General features: G+C 39.1%; 1 pseudogene; it reads right to left on the reverse strand.

Moving 5' to 3' along the window:
• Positions 1-8,492: 8,492 nt before the first annotated feature.
• On the reverse strand, positions 8,493-8,807 carry LOC100295063 (pterin-4-alpha-carbinolamine dehydratase-like; annotated as a pseudogene).
• Between the last annotated feature and the right edge of the window lie 139 nt (positions 8,808-8,946).

An 8,946-nucleotide genomic window follows, 5' to 3' on the forward strand; every position in this document is an offset into this window, starting at 1 on the left:
GCTTTGACTAGATAGACCTTTTTTGGTAAAATAATGTCTCTGCTTTTCAATATGTTGTCTAGGTTGGGCATAGCTTTTCTTCCAAGGAGCAAGTGTCTTTTAATTTCATGGCTGCAGTCACCATCTGCAGTGATTTTGGAGCCCAGAAAAATAAAGTCTCTCACTGTTTACATTGTTTCCCCATCTATTTGCAATAAAATGATGGGACCAGATGCCATGATCTTAGTTTTCTGAATGTTGAGCTTTAAGCCAACTTTTTCACTCTCCTCTTTCACTTTCATCAAGAGGCTCTTTAGTTCCTCTTCACTTTCTGCCATAAGGGTGGTGTCATGTGCATATCTGAGGTTATTGATATTTCTCCTGGCAATCTTGATTCCAGCTTGTGCTTCATCCAGCCCAGCATTTCACATGATGTACTCTGCATATAAATTAAATAAGCAGGGTGACAATATACAGCCTTGACATACTCATATCCTGATTTGGAACCAGTCTGTTGTTCCATGTCCAGTTCTAACTATTGCTTCTTGACCTGCATACAGATTTCTCAGGAGGCAGGTCAGGTGGTCTGGTATTCCCATCTCTTTAAGAATTTTCCACAGTTTATTGTGATCCACACAGTCAAATATTAGTTGACTGAATAAATTATTTACATAGTAAGGTAGAGTTGATGATCTTGTGTTCTAGAATATTGAATTAATTCCTTGCATTTCAAAACATCAGCATTCTCTGTAACTTTCTGCTACATCCATGCATGCATGCTAAGTCTCTTCAGTCATGTCCAACTCTTTGGGACCCTATGGACTATAGCCTACCAGGCTCCCTTGTTCATGGGACTCTCCAGGCAAGAATACTGGAGTGGGTTGCCATTCCCTTCTCTGGGATATCTCTGACACAGGGATCGAACCCATGTCTCCTGTGTTGGCAGACAGGTTCTTTACCAGTAGTGTTCTGGGAAGCCCTTTCTCCTACTTAGAGAAGCTCATATTCAAGTGATGAAGAGATCACTTCTTTGACTTCACAGCTTCCTCCTCCTTCCCCTGTTTCTTCAACCATAGTTTTAAACACTCCTGTTTATAAAGCTGGCTAAATTTGCTCCTGCCTTACGTGATTTGTACTAGCCATTTCCTGAACCTATAATTCCCTTCTGCCAAATATTCTCTCTCTACATGATGGAAGCTTCATCTTTCAAGTCTCAGGTCAGATACCCCTTGCTCAGAGAAGCCTTGCTCAATCATCTAAGCTAAATTACCCTAGTCCAACATTCCACCATGTTTGATTTTCTTTCTAGTATTAACTGAGTTTATTGTGTCTATTTTTGCCTAGTTTATTTTTCTGCCTTCATGAGATTGGAACTTTATAGGAGAAGAAATCTGGTTTGTCTTTGTTTATATAGGGCCAGCTCCAAGAAGAATGTATGAAAATGGAAGATGCTGAACATGTAACTGTTGAATGAATGGATGAATAAAAGAACAGCTTCCAAATAAAAGTGCTTTTACATATATTTTCAGTGAAAAGCCTCAGGGCACACAAAAGCACATGACTTTATATGCTTAACTTTCACTGGGGAGGTAGCCTGGTTTAAATTTTCTGCTCCGTAGGAACTTGAGTCATAGCATCTGTAACACCTTATTAAACACCTTATTGGTCATACCTTAAAGAGAGAGCAGGCAGGCTCTTGCTGTTACATTTTTATGCCAGTGCTTGACACAGTTCATGACATTAAGTGGAACAAATTGAGTAATGGGTTAAGTAAATGTGGCTTGATTCTCAAACTCTTATTTTACCTTAGTACTTACCCATTTTTCAAGAATAATAACTATCATTTTTGGAACAGCTACTCACTAGATAGGTATTTTGTATTCTTTATCATATCAATTCACTTAAATAACCATTTAAGAAAGGATTACCATAATCCATTTTTAAAAACTTAAGCAACAAATGATTCTTTGGCATTGGACACAGGTCTAGTTTCCAAAATTCATAATCTTAGTTCAATCAGTCAATTGCCGGTTCTTATTAGACTAAAAGAAATTCAAATATACTTGACAGTTTATTTGAACATTAACTACTATCTCAGACTTTGCTGACTAATTCCTAATAGTCTTCATAGCAAATAAGTACTTTGTAGCATGAATCTGTTCTTAATATATAAACAAATCTATGGAGATTTTTGCTATACATCTAGCCTGTCATTTTTCATAGTTTAACATAAAAATAATTTTGTTATGATTGTAAAAAATAATATTGTCATTGCAAAAAGTCAAATAATACAGAAAATATGGAGAAGAATATACAGACTAAAATCCCATCTTGTGTGGGCTCAGTTGCTCAGTCATGTTTGACTCTTTTTCACCCATGGACTGACTGTAGCCCACTTCTAATGTAGCCCAGGCTCCTGCATCCATGGAATTTTCCAAGCAAGAATACTGGAGTGAGTTGCCATTTCCTACACCAAGGGATCTTCCCAACCCAGGGATCAAACCTGATTCTTCTGCATTGGCAAGCAGATTCTTTTACCACTGAGCCACCTGGGAAAGTCCATCCTAAATATGTATAAAATTTTATGTAAATAGAATCAAATTGTATATGATATTTTTTTCTTGTCTTTCACTTAGAATTATATCATGCTACTACTTTCACAAAAAACCGTTTAGGCACTATCATGGACATTTGGATTTATTGTCTCTATTCAACATAGATGGCACAGGTGACTTAAAATCTAGCTGAGTGAAACCTATTCTGACTTCTGAAGTACTACTAATCTAACTCTGCTACTGCTGCTGCTAAGTCGCTTCCATCGTGTCCAACTCTGTGCAACTCCATAGACGGCAGCCCACCAGGCTCCCCCGTCCCTGGGATTCTCCAGGCAAGAACACTGGAGTGGGTTGCCATTTCCTTCTCCAATGCATGAAAGTGAAAAGTGAAAGTGAAGTCGCTCAGTCGTGTCCGACTCTTAGCGACCCCATGGACTGGAGCCCATCAGGCTCCTCCGTCCATGGGATTTTCCAGGCTCTTAAGAGTACTGGAGTGGGGTGACATCGCCTTCTCCAGTGCATGAAAGTGAAAAGTGAATGTGAAGTCGCTCAGTCTAATTGGTTTAGTTTGTCAGGTTTACCATCACATATGCCTTCTGTGAGGCAGAAAATCTGCAGAAGTCTTAAGCTGGGAACTGTATTCATATTTATTCAATAAACTACAAAGAACTGAAGCAGACTTGTTTTTATTTTTTAATGCTTTCTCTTTTCTGCTGCCTTTCAACTTTTGACAATGACATGTTTTCATCAAGACTCATGTTATTGAAGGTACCAATGGTTCCTCCTCCCTTACGCTCTGCATCCTTTCTCTTTCACTCCATCTACCTCTGTCCAGTGTTAGAAATCTGAGCCCAGGCTATTACAATTCTCACATATATCTTATCCACTCCAACTCATGCTGTATATAGCAATCATCAGATAGATATTTCTGAAATATCCAATTTTTATAAGATCATATCCAAGCATCTTAATCAGACATTCCAAGTCTTTCACAACCTGGACTCTATGGATTCTCCAGATTCTCTCAACCTCATGGGCTCTGTGTTACATCCAGGCTACTATACACAGAGTTCTTTCATTCAGGAGACATGCTGTCCGAATCCTTAGTACCTTTTAACACTAAAATAAAGTTGGCTCATTGGAAAAGACCCTGATGCTGGGAAAGATTGAGGGCAGGAGGAAAATGGAGTGACAGAGGATGAGATGGTTGGATGGCATCATTGACACAATGGACATGAGTTTCAGCAAACTCAGGGAGTTGGTGATGGACAGGGAAGCCAGGTGTGCAAGGAATTGGACACAATTTAGCAACGAACAACCCTGAAATATCATCTTCCCCTGAAATCTTCTTACTCCATTTAATATGTTTCTGCTTAATTGCAGGTATCTTCCATATAATTCATTCATTCCAGAAATATTTTTATTGAATATTTGCTGTGTATCAGACATTGTTCAGGGCACTGGGGATATATCAGAAAATAAAGTGGACAAAATTCTCTGACTTAGTGGAATTTGTGCTCTTATAGAGATACAATATACATAATTTACAAAGACAGTGTATGGTACAATGTGATAAATGTTATTTTTAAAAATTGAGAAGGCGAAGGCATCAGGATTGCCAGTGAGTGCTTCCAGTAATTAACAAAATGTTAAGCTTATCCTCAGGGGTGGGCAAACTTGTTCTGTAAATGAGCAGATATTAAATACTTTAGACTTTCAGGGCCACATGGTCGCTGCCATAACCATCTAACTTGACCATTTTAGCACAAAAGCAGCCTGTGTTTCAATAAAACTTTATTCATGAGCCCTGAAATTTGAATATCATGTGATTTCCATGTGCCACAGAACATAATTCTTCTTCTGACTTATGTGTTTTTAAATAAAAATCTAAGTGCTATTCTTACTTTGTGGGCCACACACACACAGGCAGGAGGCCAGATTTGGCCCACAGATGATAGTTTGCCAACCCTTTGTACACCACTGAGAAGCTGAGATTAGTGAAGACATGGGGAAGATAACAGAGTGAGCATGGGGACAGGTAAGAGTAGAGTATTCTAGGCAGAGGGTACAGTCACTGCAGAGTTTGTGAGACAAAGACATGCCTCCAGTGTGCCAGAGCAAGCTGAGTGAGAGAGAGAGGGGCAGGAGATGAAGGAGGAGGAGCAATAAAGATGAGAATGGATAACACAATTGATCTACAATCACGGTGACAACCATAGGCTCTTAGACCAGCAGAAGGAAACCCCAAGAGATTCTCTAGTCTTGCCTGTCCAATAGGCTTCAACTCAGAAAGCCAGCTTTGATTGGCATACTGTTGAGTACTGCTCTAAGACCACATTCTGTCTTAGCCAGAATCACTTACATGATCAATTAGCAATATGTGTTCAGGGGTGAGGGTAGTGGTTGTTCTACATTTGTGTTCTTCACCTAGTCTGCCCACAACATTTCACCTCTAGGACACCCTGAGTTCCCAACAATTTACATGGCATCCTCAACATTACCATCTAATTAATGACAGGAATTCTGAGTGCCAGATTGTGATCTTCATTGTATCTTGGCCCTTCCTTGTTTCAGGTTTTACACTTAGGGCAATGATCAGTATGTATCTTTTCTGAAGAAGCTGAAAAGATACTGAAATTGAAAGCTGAATAGAGATGAGAATTGCCAATGCAAATTTTACTCCCTTAGACCTATAAAACCTTTACCGCTTCTAAAGCACTTTTGTCTTTATCCCTTCTTTGAGCTTTAGGATGGCCCTATGAATCTTTAATAAACCCATAAAACAATCCTTAGGCCCTAAAATGAAAAATCAGGCTGCTCTTATCTTAAATTGCATTTGCCTGTGATCTGTGAGATTTTTTTTCCCCACAATTCCACGTATTAAAATTTAGCTTAAAATTATTACCAAAGATTTTTTCATAATTGTTACTAAAATACTTCTTAGTGTACTTAGAGCAAAAGGAAGGAAGAACCAACTGTTCCAAAATGTTCAATGATAAGCTTAAAACTGCCATTGTTTCTCTGCATTGTCAGAAAAAGAGGAGGAGTTCGTGGTGAGCTACTGTGATGACTAATGAAATTTTTATTCTTTTCAATAAGAAGAGCTTTAACAATTAGGCTGTGTTATAATGAAATGTTCATTTGTCCAAACTCTGATTCCTGGTCCATCAATACCTCTTTGTGAGAGGTACATCCCTAAAACATGCCTTTGTCTTGAATGGAATGCAACCAGAGGCGTTTAGTGCAAGGACTCTCAGTAAGGCAGCCTGAAATGAACAATGGACTTCAGATAAAGCTAAAATTAAAATGTATATATATATATTTTCCTGTACCATCTGCTATTCATTAGGCAGCTTTCACCTGACTAAATAGCTAAAACAACGAATGAAACGTCACATTTTAAAATAAGCATAAATAAATGTTTAAAAATCCAAATTGTAAGGGAAGCATATTTTACATTCTCTGTATCAGTATAAAGGACATCTGGAAAATACTTTTTTGCTGTGTAGATTTAAAGGATTTCAGTTAAAACTATCTAATGAGTTTAAACGGCCTATAATTTCCTAGAAATATTTTCAGTTTTATATTTTGATAACATTCTATTGCAGCTGGAACCAGTTGGGATCTATTTTAAATACTTTCTTGTTCCTCCTCCTACTAATCTCTTCTCATTACTATTCAACATTTAGAAAGCGGCAACAAATGCTGGGTCTGTATTTAATGTGACCTTAGTGACAATGGGCTCACATTTCCACCATGATGGGAAAGAACTTTGCATTTATAAAGAATGTACATAGCAGAGAATGGAAGCAAAATGATAATAATTATGGGGATTTACATCACCTATAAGTTGATTCTGGTTCTCTTCATAGCTTGAGGTAATTCCAAAATGCCAGTGATGGTGCAAAAGGCAGAAATTTTTGCAGGAATGGCATTTGAGTAGAGTAGTGGAGATAGTCAGGCTCCTAGAAGTAGAGACAAGGGAGGTACAGGCAGAAGTGGGAGCAGTGGCAGCAATGACAGTTAAGCAAGTGTCCATGACATTCCTTATTTCATCTTACACTCTTACATGGTCAGCCTGTGGCTCACTGGACACTAAGCAGCCTCCGGTCTCCATTCTGCTCTCTCCATCTTCCCACCCACGTCAGAGCATCTAATGGGGTACTGGAACCACTGGGCCTAATTATGTTCTCATGGACAATGCTGATGTTGTTTTTCTCGCTCCTGGAATGAGAACCCATGTTTTGTGCCTAGGCAATTTTAACACACACACACACACACACACACTTCAGTGAAAGTCACCTGCTCTGAAAAACTTCTGTGGTATCTATAGTCTAAATGAAATGCCCTTCATTTGAACTCTTATAGTAACTTGCACACACTTCTATTCTTATATGATTAGTCCTTTTTTATCCTTCTAAATTTCTCTTAAAAATTATAAACTACTTGACAAGGAAAATATCTCATTAAAGTGCATATATATTTCTAGTGCCAAACACACTTCCTGGGAGAGTGATAGTCACTCTAGAAATGCTTTCTGTTCTTCCTTTGGAAGAACAAAGGAATGATATTTCTCATTGCTTTTTTTTTTTTTTTTCTTTTTGCCCCATTCAGGTAATTTTTTCAACTGTTAGAAAGATGTTCTAGGTGAAGAGAAATAAAAATCCAGGCACTATGGCTTTATAGAATGTTTTGCAAAAGTGGAAATGATTCTAAAGTGATAAAAAGTGATCCGTTGTCTTTAATCAACACTTAGTCTGTGTTAGCAATGTCACCCATAAGAGTTATAGTGAAAAACTATTGCAGATAAAACTAGCTTGTCTTAGCAAGTTCTTTTATAAAGCTTGTATAAAATACCATTTCAGGCAGAATTGACCCAAACAAGGAACATGTTTTATCTTCAGAAATAATTTACTTAGATACTGATAGAAGAATTTAATGCCTGTGCTGTGCTGTGCTTAGTCACTCAGTCATGTCGGACTCTTTGCAACCCCATGGACTGTAGACAACCAGGCTCCTCTGTCCATGCGGATTTTCCAGGCAAGATTACTAGAATGGGTTGCCATTTCCTTCTCCAATTAAGTGCCTACATATACTAATTTTATGGTCCTGAGAAGCTGCCAGCATCCAAACCTGTCATTTCCTCTGCCTATGGTCATGTTGAAATCATCATGAAGTATTTTAGGCTAATGTTTTATCTATTAGGGGAGATAAGACTAGAATGTTGTCATTTCTCACTTGTTGATGCCAAGAAGAGCTTTCTACTCACTGCTTTCTAAGAACAATTTGCAAGAATAGGAGCTGAAGACAGGTTGTGCATTAAGAAGAGAAATTTGCAAAACCACAGAATCCAACATTTATCTTATAACAGTGCTAGCTAGAAAATATTTGTGGGACTTTGAAAGACATTCTCAGTTCAGGGGGGCTTTTCCTGGTCATCTATAAAATAAAGGAGTGGAAATTTTGAGATTTATAGTACCGTATTTCTTTTGTTTGTTTGTTTTTTTCCCCAAGTGAAACAACGATTTTATTTGAGGCATAAAAGTGAATGCATTTCTGTCACATAGGATGAGGACAACGTGAGGGTCCTGGTTTCTAAGATAAAACTTTGTCTTAGACACAGTTTCCGTCAAGCTTCTTGGGAAATGAATCAGAAAAGGAGCAAGCAAGACATGGCCTGAAAAGAAAGCATTACTGTTGCTGGGAAGTAGTGAAGCAAGAGAAGAACTTACTCAGATCAGTGTACATGTTTCAGAGGTCCAAGGAGGAGGAGAGTGGTGTGGGAAAAATGGTCTAATTTCCTCATCTTGGCAGGAGATATGGCCCTCTCCTTCCAGGGAAATAACTTGCCTCTAATCAGAGGCAGCAGTACTGACTTGGCAGTTTTGACTGCAGCAACATCTCAGGGCTCCCCAGTTCCCTGGATCCCCTGAAAAACTCAGAGACGAAGGGTGGGGTCTATGTCACGGACCCTGCCACTTGCTCCCTGAAGCTGGCCGTGTTTATGTCCCTTTCTGAAAAGCCCGCACACTTGGGGGTACTCAGGATGGTGTGGGCCTTGGTGCACAGGTTAAACCATTCAGGATGCTGGTCCAGTTTTTCAGTCTGCAGGCCACTGTCATCCGGAGGCCAAGAGCCCTACTGAAGTCTTTGAAATGGAGCTGCCTGCAGATGGCATTCCTGCCCATCTGGCTCCCTCCACCTCATGGCAGGTGGGTTTGGCAGCAGCTGGTCCTCCTCCTGAGCACTTAGTTTGTGGGCTTAGCCAGTCATGAAGTGGGGAAGGAGGCGGGGGCATGGACACGGGCAACTGTGATAGCAGTAGAGTGGAGGAGTATGACTTACAGTTCCATACTTCTAAGAGATACTTACCATCTAAATTTTTACAATAATTGAGAGAATAAAATGAAAG

The sequence above is a fragment of the Bos taurus genome, chromosome 6 (genome assembly GCF_002263795.3).
Source record: "Bos taurus isolate L1 Dominette 01449 registration number 42190680 breed Hereford chromosome 6, ARS-UCD2.0, whole genome shotgun sequence".
Classification (NCBI taxonomy): Eukaryota; Metazoa; Chordata; class Mammalia; order Artiodactyla; family Bovidae; genus Bos; species Bos taurus.